Here is a 7222-nt window from a genome sequence, read left to right on the forward strand (position 1 = left end):
GCACCTAGTGTACTCCCCTAGGAATTAGGAACCTACATGCTTTTGAAAAGCAAACTAGAAGCCTATCTTCCTCCTAAGGGCCAGATTTGTAAAGCTTTTTAGGCACATAAGTGCCTAACTCTCTTTTGAAAAGGGGTCTTAGGCTCCTAAGTCACTTAGATGCTTTTGAAAATCTTACCCTAAGTACCTTGCATTCCCAACCAATGCTGATGAGATCACTCAGCACCCCACACCATTGGATCATATCATCAGGACACATTATATGCACAGTTCTCATTTATCTTGTTATTTACAGATGACAGTGTGTTTGCAGAGATTTAGTATTCTCCTGTGGAAACCATACAATTTATGTTGCCACTGTATTGTTGAAGTCACGTTGGGTTGAATCATCTGTTTGCATTGAAAATGTCTATTTAGTAGATTCAGGAACTCTAAACAATATGTGTTTCAGGAGATATTTATCTTTTGTGACACAAACAGCTGTCTTCTCTTCTCATATTACAAGACCATGTGATGTAGGTTGTTAGCTAACGTGCACTGATGAAAGGTAAATTGTTGTTGAATGACTGGAAATATAATATCCTGATGGTTGGGGAAAACTTCTGGTGATTTAACTTATTTACATTTTATCTTCCGCCATCTGCCATAAACCAGAAATGTGCTCATCTATATGAAACTACACTGATGTCAACCACTTCACTGTACAGGATGCAACAGTGAAATACCCAACACTTGTTTTCCTTTTCTGAACAACTATGTTCTCTTAGTTAGATTGTAAATTCTTCAGCACAGGGACTGTCTTGGTTATATATTTGTACAATGCAATAGGTTTGCCTGAAGGTGCTACTGAAATAGTAATAATAGCCACTGGTTAGTTAATAAATATTTAATAATCATAATGAAATCAATCTGTTGCTGCCTCAGACTCCATGGTTATCACTATATTGCACACCATTGTCATTTGGAGCTTCATGGGAGCAGTACAGGACAAAGCAAGAATCTCCCACTCTAAAAGCAAAGCTCCCTATGACTTGATCTAAAGATGAACCTTCACTGGCTCTTACAAGTTTAGGGTTTGGTATGTACCTGAGCAGTTCTGGCTGCATCCAGTAGAGGGTAGGGCATAGCACACGTTTACACTAACAAGATCATTGTGTGCTTTGCAAGTACTGTATATAGCATCTTCCATCCAAAGATCTCAAAAAATTTAACCATGTGAAATTATTATTGTCCTTCCTTATCCTTCTCCACTGCCCTGTTTTACGTCAGTATATGATTCCCATTTCACCAGTTCATGGTGAATTTAAACTATACATTCTCTCAGGCCAAAGACCTGGGAGGTGTCTGTTGGACATTGGAAAACATTGCTCAGTATGGAGTACTTGTGGCACTTTAGAGACTAACAAATTTATTTGAGCATAAGCTTTCGTGGGCTAAAGCCCACTTCATCAGATGCATGGAGTGGAAAATACAGTAGGAAGATATATATACACGGAGAATATGAAAAAATGGGGGTTGCCTTACCAACTCTAATGAGACTAATCAATTAAGGTAGGTTATCAGCAGGAGAAAAAAAACTTTTGTAGTGATAATCAGGATGGTTTTATATATATATATATATATATATATATATATATATATAAATATATATATTCCTACTGTATTTTCCACTGCATGCATCTGATGAAGTGGGTTTTAGCCCGCAAAAGCTTATGTTCAAATAAATTTGTTAGTCTCTAAGGTTCCACAAGTACTCCTGCTGATACAGACTAACACAGCTACCACTCTGAATGCTCAATGTGCATTTTTCAAAAATGCCTGAGCAGATAGTTGCCTAAATCCCATTGTTTTAGGTGCCTAAACTGCTAGGCATCTATCTGCATCTTATTACCTGTAGTAGCATCTCCCAAGTGAGTTAGGCACCTCAGCAACTGGAGATTCAATTAACAGAGCTTCTCCCACTCACATATCTTTATAAAATGGAATGTAAAGTGCAGTTTGAATTTAAAGACAATGGGGTTGAACAGTAGATTTCTGTTTACTTGTGGGCTAAGCAGATTAGAGCTAGAATGAAAGACAAAAACTCCAGCTTTCAAACCGAACCTCACTTTCAGAATAAATGCTTCTCAAAACTCACCGGAAACCTGTTGTCATGTTGTAGCTGGCTGTGTAATGTACTGACTTGTACAATTCCCATTCACCTTTCAATAGGTAGTGTTATATGTCCATAAGGGGGTGCTTAAAATATATTTGACTCATTGTTATTCTGGAGGTTTCCCAGCAGGCAGAGAGAGAACACTTTGGCATATAATGAGATCAGGTTCTGATTAACTTTTAAATTTTAATCATATTTTCCAAAGTCCTCAGATTAATTAACAGACAGACCAATCATGTGTGTATAAAGGAAAATACTGTGGTACTGTATTAGATAATGTGTAAAATCCTCATGATTGAAAATTAGAGTGAGTAGTGTGAGCTCCTAGGGAGTGAATGCAGTTTGCTGTTCATAGCATTATTTCTTCATCACCATATTATCTAGCTTCTAATGAGCCAGAAGTTGAGCCTGAGATATTGAATGCTCTCACACCTTCCACTGGCTGCTGTGGAAGTGGAGCGCCCTCATGCCAGGCAGCAGGAGCTCAGCACCAGGCAGGATTTGCCTCATACACTGTATGATTTGCAACTGCAGAAGTCATGGAAATGTGCAACTGTGGTGGGGAAGAGCCAAGTGACAAAAGTGGATCTTGATCTCCAGTGAAATAAACTGCACTTACTCTGTTTTATTTCACTCCAAGTAATATGTACGACACAGTGGTGAGAACTGAGTTGTGAGAACAGTTTAATATTCTGCAGATAGTAAAGTTAAACAAGGAGGGAATAATTATGCCAGCAAGTAGAAAATCATCATCAGTGTTACTAACCCCAAGCATTCAAAAATCACCTCAGAACCTCAAAAATCATGAAATTGGCTTAAAATCATAGGTGCTGACTCCATGGGTGCTCCGTAACTGGAGCACCCATGGAAAAAAAATAGTGAGTACTCAGCACCCACCAGCAGCCCTGGCGATCAGCTGCTCCCCTCTCCCCGCAGCACCTCCCACCTGCTGATGATCAGCTGTTCAGCGGTGTGCAGGAGGCACTGGGGGAAGGGGGTGTAGCAGGGGCAGGAAGAAACGGGGGGAGGAGGTGGAGCAGAGTGGGAAGAGGTGGGACGGGGTGGGAGCTTAAGGGTAGGGTTGGAATGGGGGCGGGGTCTGGGGCACAGCAGGGGTCGGCCACCCCCCAGGAACTCAGAAAAATCATTAGTTTCTGATTCTTGAACATTTAGAGTTCACGATTTCTAACTTTTCTTCATAGCCATTATGCCTAGGAAGTTACTTTGTTTAAAAAAGGGAAACGGAGTCTGGCACACTACTATCCAGCATGGACACATTTCTGTTTCACGCTTTCTGATGTCCCTGGATGCTCATTGCCAGCTGTGACCCTTTTGCCAAATGTTACTTTTTTACCTCACCACTTCCTGTTGCTTATAACTTCCTTTGCCGAGGCGGGAGCACAGGGATTGGAAGGAAAGGATGATGTTTGTCTACTAAGCCGAGCTCGTTGCTCTGACAATATCCAGTTGTGCCAATGTGACAGAAAGGAAAAGGCTAGTGGTTGGTTGGTTTCAGAATTCACTAGACTTGTATCCAAACCAAAAGAAATAGCCTTTCTAAACAGGAATCTTATAGCTAATGAAAAAGGGTGAAATGTACTTTTTCTCCAGGACCATTGTCATTCCTCTGCCAGTGAACAGAAAATAGCAATTAGGACAGTAAAATGTTTATGCTGCCTTGAAATCCCTCCGCAAACACAATGCTAATCTGCCACATCAGACCCAATTCAATTTCATTTACTTGCTGCCCCTCTCCCTCAGACTTAAACTGCTTGGACCAGATCCTCAAAGGTATTTAGGCACCTAACTCCCATTGGTTTCAATAGGAGTTAAGTTCCTAAATCTCTTTTGAGAATCTGGGCTCTAAACCAGACCTTCAAGGTCCTGCACAGTTTAATTCCCTGCAAACCTCTCTGCTCTCGTGTCTCATCATTTCTCCGCTTGGCCCATTCATTCTTTCAAAGTCACTCAGCCAGCTTGTCCCTCACTCCAACATCCATTCAATCAGCGATGTAGCTCCCTACCCTTAAAGCCCCTTCTGTTGCACTTTCACTCCTGATTTGCACTGGTGTAACTGAGAGCAGAATCTCTCCCTAAATGTATTGAAAGCACATTCAAATCATACTCTCTCCTGAATTAACTGAATGGAAACCACTGACCGTATTTTTTCTTTTTTGTTTTCTAGACAGATTCCAAAAAGAGACAGTAGAACTCCTAGTAATACCTACAAATCTTTTATCCAGCCAAATGTATGCATCTTGATTAAGTGTATTGCTTTGCCTGATGGTGGTAGGAATACTCGGTCTCGTAATGAGGAATAAAAATACACTGTACAATAACACAATATGTCCTCGGCTTTTAGAAGGGATTTTCAAGGCTAGGCATTTAGTAATTGCAGTAAGAGCTTGTTTGGAGATCAATTTATTTTTTTGTTCCATGTCCTTGGGAAAATGGCCTGGTTACTAAGAATGAACAAGGCACAACATGTGTCCTGCAGACCCTTATTTAGACATATTTAATAAAAAGAATCTCCGGAGTCATAATGGATTTTCTCCATGCACATTTCTGTACACCATTACATTGCTTCCACAGTATTATGGCATGCAGAAATCATTATGGCTTTTTCCCCTTCCCTCCATAAATTACAATTTTATTATACTCCTGGGTCAGATTCTACCTCCCACTGAAATCAATGGCAGTTTTATCTATTGACTTCAGTAGGAGCAGTGTTGACTCATTTGGTGCACATAAGGCCAGATTTTTAAAGGTAGTTAGATGCCTAAAGATGCAGATAGGCACTTAGGCAGCTAGGTACTCCTAACTGGAAGCTCTCAGAGCTTGGTCTATATCTTTTCATGGGGGGACTATGGGCCTGATTTTCAGAAGTCAGTGAGAACTGCAGGTGCTCAGCACCTTGAAATTAGGCCCTAGATATCTTAGGCTAATGAAGTTCTGTGCCTTTATTCTCTTCATTGACCTCATTGGGCTTTGGATCAGGACTGCAATAGCCATATTTTCATGACTGCTGAGCACCTATTGCTCTCATTAAAATCAGTGAGAGCAGCAGGCCCACAGCACATCTAATAATATGGCCAGAGGATTATAATCATAATCACAATTGAAAAACAATTTCCACAAAGCAGAGAGGTTTTGGTGTTTTCCAAATCTTTTTTTGTCTTCTTTACTTTCACTGTGTGAAAGATATTAAATGTTAGTTTTCTCCTGATGCTGTTACAGGAGTCTCTGTCCTTTCTCCACACCTTACAAAATTATCCAAGTAATGCATAAATACATTTTAAGTGAGCCTTTTATCCTACCTCTATATTTGTATCATATTGCATTTTTTCAAAAGCACAATTTACATGACAAATATAATAACGTGCACCCAAAATGCAATATTAGTAGAAACATGCTCTTTTCTTAGTGTATGTTCAAATTCTGCATTGCTTAATTCTTAATATATAGAATTTCTGTTTACTATTGTATATTCAAACCTAGAAATGAGCTGGGGCTTTTTCCCTCATCTGTCTTTCCAGCCATAACTAGTGGTATTAAAATCTGGATAGACAGCCATATAATAGAAGTAAAGACAGAGAGCGAGAGTGAAAGAAGAAAATAGTAATTCAATTTGCTTCTTGGAAGTAGGGTTATATATATATGTACAATCATTATATATTATAAATTCTTTAGAGGAATATATAATTATATTATATATATATAATTATTTAGGAAAATATACATGTATTCTATATAATTATATAATCTTATATAGTTTTGCTATATATAAAATTGTTAAACTAGTCACCATGTGTGTTGGTAAGCAGCAAACATCCAGAAGCCTATATTAGACTTTGGCCCAAGTCTTGTTCATTTCAGGCTAGCAGTTAGTATCAACGAAGCCAATGGGCTAACTCACATAAATAAATTTAAACAAAATTTATCATAACTAATAACTGTTTATATGAGTTCCACAGGGTCCATTTTACTTCTCAGAGGTAAAATTCTTATGTTTTCCATACGTAGGCCCTGATTTGGCAAACGCTATTGCACTTGAGCACTTCAAAAATCAGGAATTCAGCTCCCCAAAATCAAGTGATTGGCTTAAAAATCATGCAATTTACAAAAAATAATACTTTTTCCCCGTCTAGTTTCTGAGTCTTTCAGGTGCACTTGGGCCAAGCTTTTTCTCTGCAACCATGAGAGCTAAAAACCTACTTCCCCCCCCCGCCTAATGAATGCTCAAATGCTCACATAATAGGAGCTGGGGCTTTGAGAAAACCACCAAATATTACAAGAGTTGATACATAATTCAGACTTACATTTCCCTAGTCTTTTTGGATGGGAAAAAATTCTGATGACTAAAACAAAGTAAATACAATTAATAATGTATCTGATTTTTTCTGTTCACAGACTATTCCTGAGCAGACTGTTGATTTCTTGAAAGTATTACTTAATGAATAACTTATTACATTGGGCTAAAATGTTCAAAAGTGACTAGTGATTTTGGATGCCTCATTATATAAGTGCCCAACTTGAGACACCTTAAAGGGGTCTGGTTTTCAGAAAGTGTGGAGTACTCATCCTCTGAAAATCACAGCCCTTTAAAATGTTTCAAATTGGAACCAACAAATCACTGGTCACATCTGAAAATCTGGGATTATTCCACATATTGATCACACATTATTTGTTATGAACACTTGAAAGTCTGGATTTTAAATCTGAGCTCTTTTGCTTAGCCAGATAAATCACAGAATTTTCCTTTCCCCCTGATTATAGAGAGCTGCTCCTCCTCCCAATGAAATCAATGAGAACATTGCAATTGAAGTCAATGGAAGTATTTCCATCAGCCCCAAAGATATTCCAGGATGAATATAGTCACTTGGATTAATTTAAAAATTGGATTTCATATATGTGACTTTTCCTTTTCTTCTGTATTAATGAGATGTGTAAATACAAACTGATAGTAAACTCACATATTTGCAGAAAGTTAACACAATAGCCCCTGTTCAGTGTATTCCACATAGCTTCTTCTGGACCTACTCCTGGTGTAAGTCTTACAGCTAGCAA

Source organism: Mauremys mutica, chromosome 2 (assembly GCF_020497125.1).
Source record: "Mauremys mutica isolate MM-2020 ecotype Southern chromosome 2, ASM2049712v1, whole genome shotgun sequence".
Lineage (NCBI taxonomy): Eukaryota > Metazoa > Chordata > Testudines > Geoemydidae > Mauremys > Mauremys mutica.